This window comes from Ovis aries, chromosome 22, assembly GCF_016772045.2.
Source record: "Ovis aries strain OAR_USU_Benz2616 breed Rambouillet chromosome 22, ARS-UI_Ramb_v3.0, whole genome shotgun sequence".
NCBI classification, from domain to species: Eukaryota; Metazoa; Chordata; class Mammalia; order Artiodactyla; family Bovidae; genus Ovis; species Ovis aries.
Genome location: NC_056075.1, coordinates 43,278,790 through 43,291,483, shown reverse-complemented (window position 1 = coordinate 43,291,483; position 12,694 = coordinate 43,278,790). Strand labels below are relative to the sequence as shown.

The following is a 12,694-nucleotide window of genomic DNA, read 5'->3' as shown; positions in this document are numbered from 1 at the left end:
GCCTGGCCCAGGGCCTTCCTTGCAGACGCATGCACAACCAACCTCCTTCAACAGCACCCTGCTCTGTGTCCATCCCCCCCGCCCCCCCTGCAATTACTTGAGTATATAAACCTCACTGAAAGGCAGGCTTTTCTTGGGAGCTAATAAATAAGCCCCAAAGCCACAACGTGTGTTAGACCTTGAAAAATGGCATCATCATCTATTGGGAATTGTGAACCCTGCAAAAAGCAGCTCATTGTATTTTCAGAAAAAGCTTTTTGTTTAAAAAATAATAATAATAATGAACAAAACCCACCAAGTGGTGTCTATATGGAAAAAGCAATCTAGTCTGAGATTCTAAGGCTGGTCTCTTTGCTGCATTAATCTCTCCGTAGATTTTATGTAAGAGGCATTATTTGCAGGAAAACAAGATACCGTTTTGAAGAATTCCCCTCTCATCCCAGCTTCACATCTGCAGTTATAATCCTCTGATTGTGACCCCTGCATTAGTTGCCATGGCTGCTGAGCAGAAGTTTATGACCTCAGGGTGGGCTACAGTTTCTGGGGGTGAGAGGAGCCTAGGGCAATAAAAATCATGTTTTTCCAAAAAGAGAGGACAGGGTATGGGGAAGGTACCCTCAGGACGCGTCCTTCAGCGGTGTGTCAGCACTTGACACGGAGAATTTTCAGCTCCACTTCTGGTCGATCCTAGGACAAGATGCTGGACTGTGGTCAAGGGGACTCGGCCGGCAAAAGGCTTTGTGACCGAAGACAAGGATTTTTTTTTCCCCCTGTCCCTTAGACCTGTTTTCTGAGTGGCTGGGCTTGAGTCTTTCCGAATTCAGTGTTTTCTTCAACTGGTTTATCTCCGGTGGAGAGTCTCCAGGTCGACCACTGGTGCGCCACTTCCTTGACCTCGGGCAGCCCGGTGGTTTCCTGGAGCAGCCGCGCCCGGGGCCACTGCGGCCGGGCTCGGGGTCCCGCTGAACCTTCCTTCTCCATGAAATCAAACAGGCTGGGCCGAAGAGCCCGGGAGAGCCGTCTCCAGATGCAAAAATACAACAGAGGGCGCAGAACCCACCAGCGCCGTGGCCTTGAATATCAATGCACGGGCTGCTCCAGACCACCAAGTTCGTTAAAAAAATGTCTCCGGCAGGGTGTCACTGGCAGACTTGAGGGGTTTCGGTTTGCTTTCTGTTCCAAATCACCGCAGCTCACATTTCGTGTTGACTTGGAACGGGAGGGGGCGGGAACCAAACCCACCGCTCGGCGCGCACGCCTTGGTCTCACATTCCAGACCCAAGCTGATGTGTGTCCGCGCGACATGGGGCGGCGGGCGGGGTGGGGGGGGGAGGGGGGCGGGTTCTCTTCGGTTGTTTTATTCGCCATCCGCACGTCACTCCCAAAACTTTTCCTCCCTGCGCTCTGGGAGTCAGGTTGACGCGCCCCGCATGCCGGGCTCCGGGCGCGGGGCTAGGCGCGCTCCCGCGGAGCCGGAGCCGCAGAGGCTGGGCTGCCCCCGCCGCCCCCAGGCTGGACTCCGGCTTCTCAGGTACAACTTGGGTGCCAGGCGCGGCGCGGGGGCGGCCACAGGCGGCGGGTGGGTGTCTGGCCCCGAGCTCCGGCGCCCCTCCGCGTTCCGGCCGGGCAGCGCCGGGGTCGGCCCGGGCTGGGCGTAGGGAGTCCGGGCCGGAGGAGGCTGCGCGCAGCCTCACTCCCCGCGGCGCTCCCCGCGCGGTGGCGGCGGCGGTGGCGGCGGCGGCGGCGGCAGCGGCGGAGGCGGCGGCGGAGGCGACGACGGCCCAGGCAGACAATGAACTTGCGAGCGCGCGCAGAGCCGAGGCAGGTTTGGGCCCCGCGACCCTCGGCCCAGCCTCACCGAGGCAATCGCCGTCTCCAGCGGAGGGCGTCCCCTCGCCGCTGATCCCGGCCGCGCTCTGGGCGCCCCGAGTGCCGGGGACCCCGCGGGAAGGGCTGCTCGGAGGCGGCGGCGGCGGCGCCAAGGGCTCGCACGCCCCCCTCTCCCGCTAGGGAGAATGCGATCGGAGCTCGGGGACCGGGGACTCGGCGAAGGGGTGGTGGCGCTGCGAACAGCTGCCTCTGGGCACGCACAGGCCGGCTGTCCAGGAGAACGGCCCCAGGAGTCGGAATGGGGGTGCGGGGGGCGCGCTCTGCAGGCGGAGGACCGACTGACCGACGGATCGGTGCCTTCTCCCTAGGAGCGCGCGTGGGGTGAAGGTGGGGGTGGGGATTCCCCCGCCACGCGCTCCGCTCCCCGTCGCACTTCGGGGAAGTTTCCAGGTTCGGCCCGGGGCACTTTGGTGTGTTTGCTATCAGCCACTCTCTCCCCGACTAGGGTTCGGGGCCACCTTCCTGCCCCGGCTCCAATCCCGCAGCCGCTCCGGGCGGCGAGGCGTGGGGTGGGGGATCCCAGGCGCGGAAGCCCGTGGGACCGGGTTCCGGGAGGGGGACCTCGTGGGCGGGCCTGGGAGGAGACGGGGGCGCGGCGAGGCCCGGAGCGGCCTGAACTTTTGCTCCCCGCCTTCTTCCTCCGGGCCCTCCGCCCCCTGTCCCCTCCCAGCGCCCCGCCGCAGCTCCGGAGGCGGTGTGACTTGGGAGGAGCCGAGGCTTCCCGGCGGTGGCGGCGGCGGCGGCGTCCCCAGCCGGCCTGGGCGCGGCGAGCCGAACGCTGCAGGTCTGAACCGAGCGGCGCGGCGGGGCGGCGGGGGCTGCGGTGGCTGCGGGGCGGCGGAGCTGCGGGGAGCCGGGGTGGCATCAGCCCCGGCGAGGGGGCGACGCCGCGGATCGGGATGGAGCGCGAGTCTGTTGGGTTGTAGGTGCGGGTGGAGAGGACTCGGCGGCCGTGGGCTGATGAGGGACGGGTCGTGGCGCAGGTGGCCCCGTTGGAGTCCTCCTAAGATCGCAGGATGGAGGCTCCCGGGAGAAGCGAACCTCGCCTTTGGGAGAATGAATGAAGCGCTGTGGAAGCGCCTTCCGACTCCTCCGGGCGAACGGATTGGCCGGCGTGCGCGCGTGTGTGTGCGTGTGTGTTTAGGATTCAGAGCCGCCAGGGTCCTGGGCGCGGCTGCTTGACCGCCCCGTCGCGGTCCCGGCCCCACGTTGCCCGTCCGCCCTGCAGCCGGGGTCGGCCCGCGGGGGCTGGAGCGGCGGGTACAGACTGAAGGCTGAGGTTCGGGGGCTGGCTGTTGGCAGCTGGACGTCCGCGCCTGGAGTAGGGAGGTTCGAGAAAGAGGCAATAAAGCCTGGGGCTGAGCCCAGCTTCCCCGCCTCCGGCCCCGTTTTCCCATTCCCCGAGGCCCTTGCTGCATTCACGTTGGGTGAGTTGATGGCGCGGAGTTTGGGGGAATGAAGTTATATCTCAAGGAAGCCCCAGGACGCCCCGCGAAGGGATGTGGCGCGCTGTCTTGTGAGGCTGAGCCGAGGGGTTTGCAGGGCCCCAATTCTTATCAGCTGCGGTTCTAGAAGGACATCCACCAGGTGATGGAGCAGAAGGGCAGCCCGGGGGCGCACCTCCTGAGGCACCCGGGGGGAAACTGAGGCCTGGAGATTTGCCCCAAGTTCCTCTAGAACTGCCCCCCTCAACACACAACATTTTCCACGCCCAACTTTCCTACTCCCCTTCCCCCAGTGGTGCAAAATCAGGAGCCCTCCCTTCCAGAACATGGTTCTTAATTTTACCAACAGTATGTTGAATCCGGATGTCTTAGCATACAAATCATACATGATTTTGTTTAAAATAGCATGGGAATAAAATGCCTTTTAACTGCTGCTGCTAGGTAGTTTTTAATCAAATAGGTTTTTCAAATAGGTTTTTCTCTCTAGCTCCTGAAAGATTGGCAGAAGAATGTCCTGCCTCCTGCTGGTGGGGGGTGGGGGGTGGGGAACTGAGCCAGCAGGTGAAGCAGCTTGCCAGGCTCTCTCGGTGCATAGGTGCGCAAGTGAGTCAGAAGTGGAGCTGCAGGGGGCTCTTCTCCCCCTTCCAGGTCCAGCTCCCTGGCCCTTGGAAGGAAATTCAGCAGTGTTTTTGTGTTCTTTCTCGGGTGTTGGATGACTGCAGCGAGCAGGGTTAATTCATCCAGGACCTTGTGTTTGGAGGCAGGATGGAGAGGCTGCTTTGTGCAGAGTGGATCCCCTGCCTGCCTTGCTTTCTTTGACGATCAGATGGCCAGAGGTCCCAGCCCTGTCACAGTGGCTGCTGTGAGGTCTCTGTGTCTGCACTTTCCTTCGTTTCTGTTGCTGTTGCCTGTGGCCAGGAGAAGGGAGGTGTTTGGTTTTTCCACTGGCCCGAAGAAGAGAAGATTAATCCCAGTGTGTGGAAGAGGCAGTGTTTGCAGGAAAGTTTGGGCGAGGTTGGGAAGTAGACTTTGCTTATTTGGTATCTGGAGAAGGTGCAGAAGAGAAGCCCCAAGTTAACCATCTGGTCGACAGGACCCCCAGGCTCTTGGAACCTGTGCTGGTGGGTGCTTCAGTTTAGAGCTGGGCTGTGATTAGACTGTGGGTGTCCAAGGCCACCTAGGACCTGGCTGGAGGTTGCCGGGCGCACTGGCATCCAGGTGAATCCCTGCTAGCTCCAGGGGATGGGGAGAGTTGGGGAGACTCCGGGGCTGCCCTGAGCAGGTGATCACATGCCTTACCCAAGAGGGCAGCTTTGACTCAGCTCTACCTAGCTGGGAGAAAAATTGACTTGACAAGTGTTGTTAATTTTCAAGGGTTAATTCTCAAGCTTGAACATTTAAGTGTGGGCTCAAATTCTACAGGGAGAGGAGACGGTTGGGAATGGGTGCTCTGCCAAGAAGTCTGAAGCTTGACATCTGGTCCTGAGTTTGCGTATTGGAAAGGGTGTCCCACCATCAGAGAAGTGTGACAGGTGATAAGGATATGGAGACCACAGCCCCAGGCCAAAGGACTAGAATGACAGATGCCCTCTGTGCCTGTGGCCAAGTGCCAGCCTTCGTGTGCTGTGTGTCACGCATCCATTCAATAGCTGTCTAATGAACACCTGTCTCAGTTGGTAAAGATTTGCCTGCAATGAAGGAGACCTGGGTTTGATCCATGGGTCAGGAAGATCCCTTGGAGAAGGAAATGGCAACCCACTCCAGTATTCTTGTGTGGAGAATTCCATGGACAGAGGAGCTTGGTGGACTTCAGACCATGGGGTCACAAAGAGTTAGACACGACTGAGGGACTAACACTTTCACTTGCCATATGGAAAGAGGCACTCTGCATAAAACTTTTCATATCGTTTCATTATTCAACAGTATACATCGATACAGGGAGAAGACAGAGTTCCTGCTCTTCTAGGAAGGGAGCAGGCAAAAATTTCTGTGCCGGGTAGATAGTTGAGCAGTGAGCTGCATTAACAACTGGGAGAGTAAGGCCAGGAAAAAGGCCAGTGAGGGGTGGGTGGCCTGGGAGTCTTTTCTTACCGATGTGGGAGCTGAGGCACGGAGCAGTGAGTCTCAAGTCACTTCTGGAGCCCAGAAGTGAAACATCAGCCCAGGTCCCCAATGCTCCGGCTACTGGGCTGGCTCTTACATCCCACCCTGCCAGGCTGGAGCCTCTTGGAATCTCCCAGATGAGTGGACACCCCCTGTGCTGGGCAGCTTTTGCTTCCTGCCCCCCAAATCCAGACCCTGTCCTGGTCCCCAGGTGTCAGCAGTTCCAGGATTACAGAGGCACTGTTTGGAACCTGTTTGTATGAGAGATGAGTTTCCTTGATCTATGAATAAAAGCAGAAACTACTTAGAAACGTAGCTGGCCTGGGAGCGTCGTTGTGTGAGCATTCCGTCACCAGGCATCTCTTGAGCGGCACGTGATGTAGAAGTGGTGCTCTCAGTCATCAGCTGGTGAGGACAGTGGGGCTACTCAGGGGACGGTGGCTGACTTCCGCCCTAACTGTACTGCTTTGCTGTGGATTCAGAGCCTGTCTTCTCACTTAGCGGACGACGTATCGGGGGACTGTTTTGACTTGCACAGGGTGTTTCTTTATTGTTCTCAGGTGCTGGGGTCTGATTTCCTTCCTGAGAGGCTCCTCCGTTAAAACGAAGTGCTAGGACGGGATGATTGATGTGTACACCTGGGTCTTCATGGTGTGAAATGAAGCGCAGAGGTGGCTGTTATCTAGCGTGTGTATCCAGTGTCCACATCTAGGAAGAAAAGTAAAGGTTCTGTGTTCATTCGGGCCAATACAGAATATTTGTAAGTACGGGCTTTGGGGAGGAAGACATTTGGTCCTAACAGCCGTCCTTTGCTGGGTCCCTACCGGTTCCCAGCTTGCCCTGTGCCAGCCTGGTCAGACAGGTCTCCCTTTGACTCAATCAGAGGGTGGGGAGGCTGTTGGAGACCACAGGGCCTAATCATTTCGCCCTCCGGATGTGCAGGAGGTCGGATCACAGAATGGCAGTGGAGGCAGGAGAGACACAGGGTCAGGGTGGGGAAAGCAGCCACGGTTCTCAAAGGGGAAGGCGGCGATGAGTCAGCAAGTGGGGTGGGGGTGTGGCAGAGGAAAGCAGGTTCTCGGTCTCTGTTGATTTCGAAAGGGATGTGGAGGAAACGCGAGCAGCCTGTTTCATCAGCGCCAGCCATACGCGGCATTTATGTCTTCCTCCAGGTGCAAGCCCAGGGCCAGGTGCGTGGGGGCCACGAGGCAGAGCTTAGAGTAGTGGGCCAGGCAGAACTTGGCACGAGTCAGATTACATAACACTGCCCAGAGTGCAGCAGTTGCTAGGTTAGCGCGGCTCTGAGATTGGAGTGGCCTGAGGCCACTTCACCCCTGGCCTGAGAGCTGAGGCCTGAGAGCTGAGCCAGGTGTTATTCGCTCTGTTGTGTCCCGCTCTTTGCGACCCCATGGACTGTAGCCAGCCAGGCTCCCCTGTCCAAGAGATTCTCCGGGCAAGAATCTGGAGTGGGTTGCCATTCCCTTCCCCAGGGGATCTTCCCCACCCAGGGATTGACCTGGGTCTCCTGAGTCTCCTGCATTGCAGGTGGATTCTTTACCATCTGAACCACCAGGGAAGTCCTACACAGAACACTTAATACCTGCTTGGAGTGGTGCCTAGCATACAGTAAGTGCTTAATATACATCAGCTCTAGAGCTCATTACTGGGGATGGGAGATGTCTCTGAGCTCCCTGAAATTGCTTGCCCAGTGTTTTTTTTGTTTGTTTGTTTGTTTAATGTAGCTGTGTATGTTTCCTGGTGGAGGAGGGGAGCATGACTTCTAGCATATTCTACCTCAGAGAGCTTCTCTGACACCCCAGGACGCCTTGGCCTCTAGTCAGGCTGATTGCTTCATCTCTCCCGGCAAAGAGAGGGCTACATCCACAGCCGCCCTCCGAGATGCTTCCAGCGGACACCGTGGACAGGCAGCCGGGTGGTTTGGCTGTGCTTCTGTGTAGTGGTGATTAAGCCAGGGGCAGATCAGGGGATGTGCTGGAGAGGCCAGCTTTCGAATGTTGCATTCCTGAGCCCCACTCCAAGCTTCAGAGAGTTCTGAGTGTGTGTGCGCGGGAGCCTTCTTGCCCGGGCAGGCTCGTCCTGACACCCATGCTACATTTCTAGAATTTGTCCAGGTCCAGGCCTTCCGGGTCTCTGAAGCAAGAAAGGCTGGCAGATCCTCAAAAGCAGAGAGTGTCATTATAATGGAAACCTGGATGCTTTCCAGAACTGTGCTTGTGATAAAAATATTGAGACAGGCCGCCTCGTCATCCAGGTGCCTGGAAAATACCCTAACACGGGCACATAAGTAGATTACAGGGCTGTGCTGTGCTCAGTCACCTCAGTGGTGTCTGATTCTTTGTGACCCCATGGACTGTAGCCCACCAGGCTCCTCTGTCCAAGGGGTTCTCCAGGCAAGAGTACTGGAGTGGGTTGCCATGCCCTCCTCCAGCAGATCTTCCTGACCCAGGGATTGAACCCATGTCTCTTACATCTCCTGCGTTGGCAGGCTGGTTCTTTACTCACTAGCGCCACCTTGCTGTTCAGATGCTCAGTGTCCCACTCTTTTCGACCCCATGGATTGTAGCATGCCAGGCTTCCCTGTCCTTCACCACCTGGGCAGGTGCAATTATTTTTCCCTATGACAGGCAAGAACCTGGTGGTTTTACATCTTCTCCTGAAATGGAATATGTGCCTGCTGACCCTTTTTGCTCCCTGTGATTGAGAAGATATTGGTGTGACCTCAGAGTGGGAGAGGCCTCGATAGATGGCAGGTCCCTTCCTCCCAGGGTAGCCCTGGATCTCGGGGAAGTTCTGACCTGCTCTGCTTGCCCTGAGGGGGCCGGGGGCCCATAGCGCATTTGCTGTGAAGTTGGAAGGTGCGTTTCAGAGTCTGAGAGGCCTGTAAAGCTGTGTTATTGTCTCACTCCTTGTTGAAAGGGGTCTGGACTGCTGTGTCTCCGCTTTGTGACATGTGTTAGCTGATTTGGGCTGAATGAGGCAAGTTTGACCAGAACCTTCATTTTCCAATCCACCAAAGGTTTGGTGCCCCCCATGCGGATGTGCATTTAACCTGAGTGTTGAATCCCTTATCCCCTTGGAGAGGCAGTGTAGGTGGTGGGGTGAGCCTGGACACCATGTGGACCTGGGCTTGAGTCTCTCCTGTGTTTCTTTGTTCCATTATTGTGACCCTGGGTCAGTGGTTACATCTGCTTGGTCCTCAGTTTCCTTATCTGTAAAGTGGGGTTGATAATCTCTATCTTGTTTTTGTAGCATAGTTTGGGTACCAGTAGTACAAACTGGCTTCCCTGATAGCTCAATCGGTAAAGAATTTGCCTGCATTGTGGGAGACCCCGGTTCGATTCCTGGGTCGGGAAGATCCACTGGAGAAGGGATAGGCTACCCACTCCAGTATTCTTGGGTTTCCCTAGCGGCTCAGCTGGTAAAGAATCCATCTGCAGTGCAGGAGACCTAGGTTTGATTCCTAGGTTGGGAAGATCCCCTGCAGAAGGGAAAGGCTACCCACTCCCATATTCTGGCCTGGAGACTGACTGCTCCATGGGGTCCCAAAGAGTGGGACACGACTGAGTGACTTTCATTTTCTTTTCACAGTACAAATTAGGGTTTAAGGGAGCCCCCCAAATTAAACCCCTCTTTCTTGGCCAAGTTCTGAACCAGTGGAGAGAGGGGAGGAGAAAGATGCATAAAGATAGAAATGCAGTATTTGGTCCCAACTGAAGTGGATCTTGGAGAATGTGATTGAACCAGTGGGCATGTGGGCATCGCATACCTGAAGTGAGAAGCGGGCAGTGAGGCCCACTGACCTCCCCTGAGTTGCAGGCCAGTGGGAAAGCGGCAGTTTGTTCCGCTGCAGCAGCCTCTTCCGGGGCAGCCGCCACTGCCCACCCCCTCCAACCCGGGGCAGCCAGCAGGGGGCAGTGCTGACTCTGTGTGGGAAGAGATGAGGCCAGGCTCTTCCTTGCACGCTGCTGGGATGGTGTGGACCTCACCAGGTGGAGACACAGTCGTGGTACACAGGCAGCACTGTCTCCAGGAGGAAGGAAACATCTGGAGTCCCCCCGGGCCCCCCACCTCCCCTGACCCCTCCACCCACCCAGAGCAAATGATAAGTGCTGAGCCCAGGGCCTGACCCATGGAGGGTCTCACATGTGGCACCTGTTAGGTGCAGAGTTGATAAGGACAGCATTAGATATGCAGTCGCTAAGGACATCGAGGTTAGGAGGTAAGCTTGTCAACTGTGTTGCTATCTGCAGAGCATGGCAGTGATGAGTCAGATTGAGGGAATGATCAGCCTTTGACCTCAAGGCTGCATTCTAACTGTAACACAAGGGTAATTTACAAGGAGGGGCAGAACCACTGGTAGACTGACCGCCTGGTAGCCTGAGTGTGAGAGCTTTTCTGCCTCCTCTTGGTCCCCTGCTGTTGATTTCCCCCTGAACCTTTGTCTAGCCCCCTGCCCCCATCTCATCATTGTCTTCTGGAAGTTTTGTGAGTAATGATTAACTATCTTTCCACATCCTTCCATCCAGATGTCACCGTTCTCCTCTGAGTATCTGCAGGGATCCTCTACTGAACTTGACCTTGACCCCATCCTCCTTTTTACCATGATCTTTCTAGTATTCCTGGGTGTGATCCACTCACCCGGGCCTGGTGAGCCTCTCAAGGGTGAGAGGCTGTCTGGGGGTCCGGTCAGTCGCGAGAGACTGTCGTTTGTTGAATTAACACATCAAGAACCAGCTTGTCCTGGAGAAAGGGCTGTGATGGATTTCATGTGGGCCTCTGAATGTACACCCAAAGAAGATGGAAAAGTTACCCCAATCTGGTAGCATGGTACAGGAGAGTTAGTGCTTATCAGTAAATTTCAGAAGGAGTCAAGAACCTAATGTACTAAACTGGGCTTTCCTGATATTAGGTTTTGGGCTATTAAAAGGTAGTAACCACAGTTTTTTTGTGTGGCTTGAGAGTCTTGGGGAAAAATACTATGGAAATTTGTATCTCAGGAATAGAAGCAGGAGCCATTAACTCAGGCAAGAAATGTGGGAGCTGTTAGTGTTTCTTATAGCCGGTATAAATAGCTTGTCATTAAGTTCCATGCTCCTTTGTTTGGAATGTAAATATTTGCATTAAAAATATAAAGTATGTCCTGGAGTGTATTTATAGAGACCATAATTTCCAAACCGAAAATCAGACTATTGGTCTACAGAGGATTGTTCCCTCTGATTCGTGAACCTGTTTATATAAAGAGCCTTCCAAATGTATACACGCAGAGCTGCATTTGCTTTGTGCACGTCAGGGATCTCCAGGATTACAAGAAAGCGGGTGGCCCCAGGGAACTGGGCCAGTCAGTGGGGTTTCCCAGTAGACGCTTGTGATCATGCCATCTGTTAAGTTGCAGCCACCCTGGGCAGGGTGAAGTTTTGGCCCAGGTTCCGTGGGACCAGCCGGCTTCCCTGCCTTCAGTTTCCTGGACATCCAGGTGGGAGTCGGCTGCAGCTGGCTCGTCTCTGGGTCACGTAACCAGACACTTGATTTCAGAATCACTGTTGCTTTAAGAAGATGTGGAGAAGAATTCAGGATCGGTGGTTCTCTTTCCGTGGTCTCGTTTCAGGTTCAAGGTTGAGGGCCTCCATCGGATGTCATCCTCCGGCAGACTCTTGGGGCCGTTTAGCTTTTTAATTTTCCATGATGAACAGCGCAGACTTGTCAGATGTTTGCTAGAGACAGGATGTCAGCACCTATTCGCTCTCTGCCCTCTTCTTTGGAATGAGAGACTGGCGGCTACAGTCAGGCTGGGCCGGGGCCTCTGCTCCTGGCACTGTGTGTGTGTGTGTGTGTGTGTGTCTGTGTTGGAGGGAACAGGGTTATTCTCGAGGGGGCAGCCCTCTCTGGAAAGCCTTTCTCCAGTTTCTCAACAAATACAGAGGGTCGTCTGGTCGGTGGGAGCGGGCTGACCTGGTCTACAAGTGAGCTCTGAATCCAGGCTGTCCTCCACCTGGAAACCCCCCTATCATCACAAGGTGATGAAGGACAACTGAGTGGGGATTCAGGGGGATCTTGGCAGGACGGGGGGTCCCCCTGCTCTGGCCTCTGGTTTTCTGGTACCAGCACCTCCTTTGCCTGGCATCCCAGGCCGCCCAGGGCCCTTCTGTGGGGTGGGGGCCAGCTCCATCTCTCCCCCCGTGTGCTGTTGCTTTAGGACCAGGACTCAGCTGAAATGGCAGGAATCCTTCTCGGTCTCGTACGGGGCCTGGTGTCCTGGCTGTAGGACCTTCAAGCATCTCTCTGCTCGGGGTCCCAGGATGCCAAGCCCCACTCAGGGGAGGAAATAAAACAGGGTGTTGATCTGAGGGGAGGGGCGTGGCGAGCCAAGTCATCAACCTCACCATGCCCTGTGCACCATCCAGGGTTAAGCACTCAACTTCCCCTGGTTGCCTCTTACTTTGACCCATCAGTATTATCTGAAAGAAATACCCTCTGGGCTTAGAAATGGTGAGTCCTTAGAGAAGACCATCCTCCTGTTTACCTGGTTGTTCTTAACTGTGGGACATTCACAGTTGCCCTTTCTGTGGTCAGCTGTAGCCAGACCCACATGTTGTGACCTTCCCTTATTCTCCCACAGTTCTCGGTCACGGTAATAGTTCCAGGAAGGCCCCAGCCAACCCCATATCAGACCAGTAATCCACCCGCGCTGTTTTGAAAGTCAGAGGAAATAGCTGCTTTTAGGACATGTTGAATTTGCTGAAGAAAGTTGTCAGGAGCGCTAAATGAGAGGATGAAAGAACACTCAGAATAATGGAATTGGGATCAGCCTGACATCTGTGTTGCCCTAACTTTGAAAGCTATTTATACTTGTTCCGTAGCAGTTTCTGTGAGAAATTAGAAAGATACACAAAAGGGAAGAGGGAGCTTAGCAAATGTGGCCTCTTCATTGGAAATAGCTTCCAGGCAAAAAGGAAAAAAATCCTTTGCTCACCGGTTGGCTGTTGAGAATCCACGCAGCTTTCGCATTGTTCACAATTTGGTTCTGAGAATAAAAATGATGTATTAAAGAGTAGATGAAACCTCAGTTGCCATTTCAGTGGTAGAAAATAAATTTGCTTTTGGCTGTTAAAACTGAAATAAATCAATAGAAAAATGCAAGCCTGCCCACTTTCAAGTCAGCAGTTTTTGTGTGTGTGTGGTTTATGTATCTTTGGATCAGTTATGAAGCCGTGGAACTGTTTAGGGAGAATGTGTGT

The 12,694-nt window shown here is 55.2% G+C and overlaps 1 protein-coding gene across 13 annotated transcripts in view; it reads left to right on the top strand.

The window, feature by feature from the left end:
- The first annotated feature begins 1,383 nt into the window (after positions 1–1,383).
- CHST15 (carbohydrate sulfotransferase 15) overlaps positions 1,384–12,694 on the top strand; it is an 80,249-nt gene continuing 68,938 nt past the window's right edge. For 4 of the 13 annotated variants that reach the window (XM_027960531.3, XM_042238828.2, XM_042238830.2 and 1 more), the window contains exons 1-2: positions 2,589–2,674; positions 5,999–6,198. The gene's annotated coding sequence lies outside the window, so the exon portion shown is untranslated. Of the gene's footprint in view, positions 1,532–1,634; positions 1,822–2,588; positions 2,675–3,039; positions 3,318–5,828; positions 6,199–12,694 lie in introns of those variants that run through there. The other 9 variants (XM_027960534.2, XM_042238833.1, XM_027960533.3 and 6 more) reach the window with 7 other exon arrangements.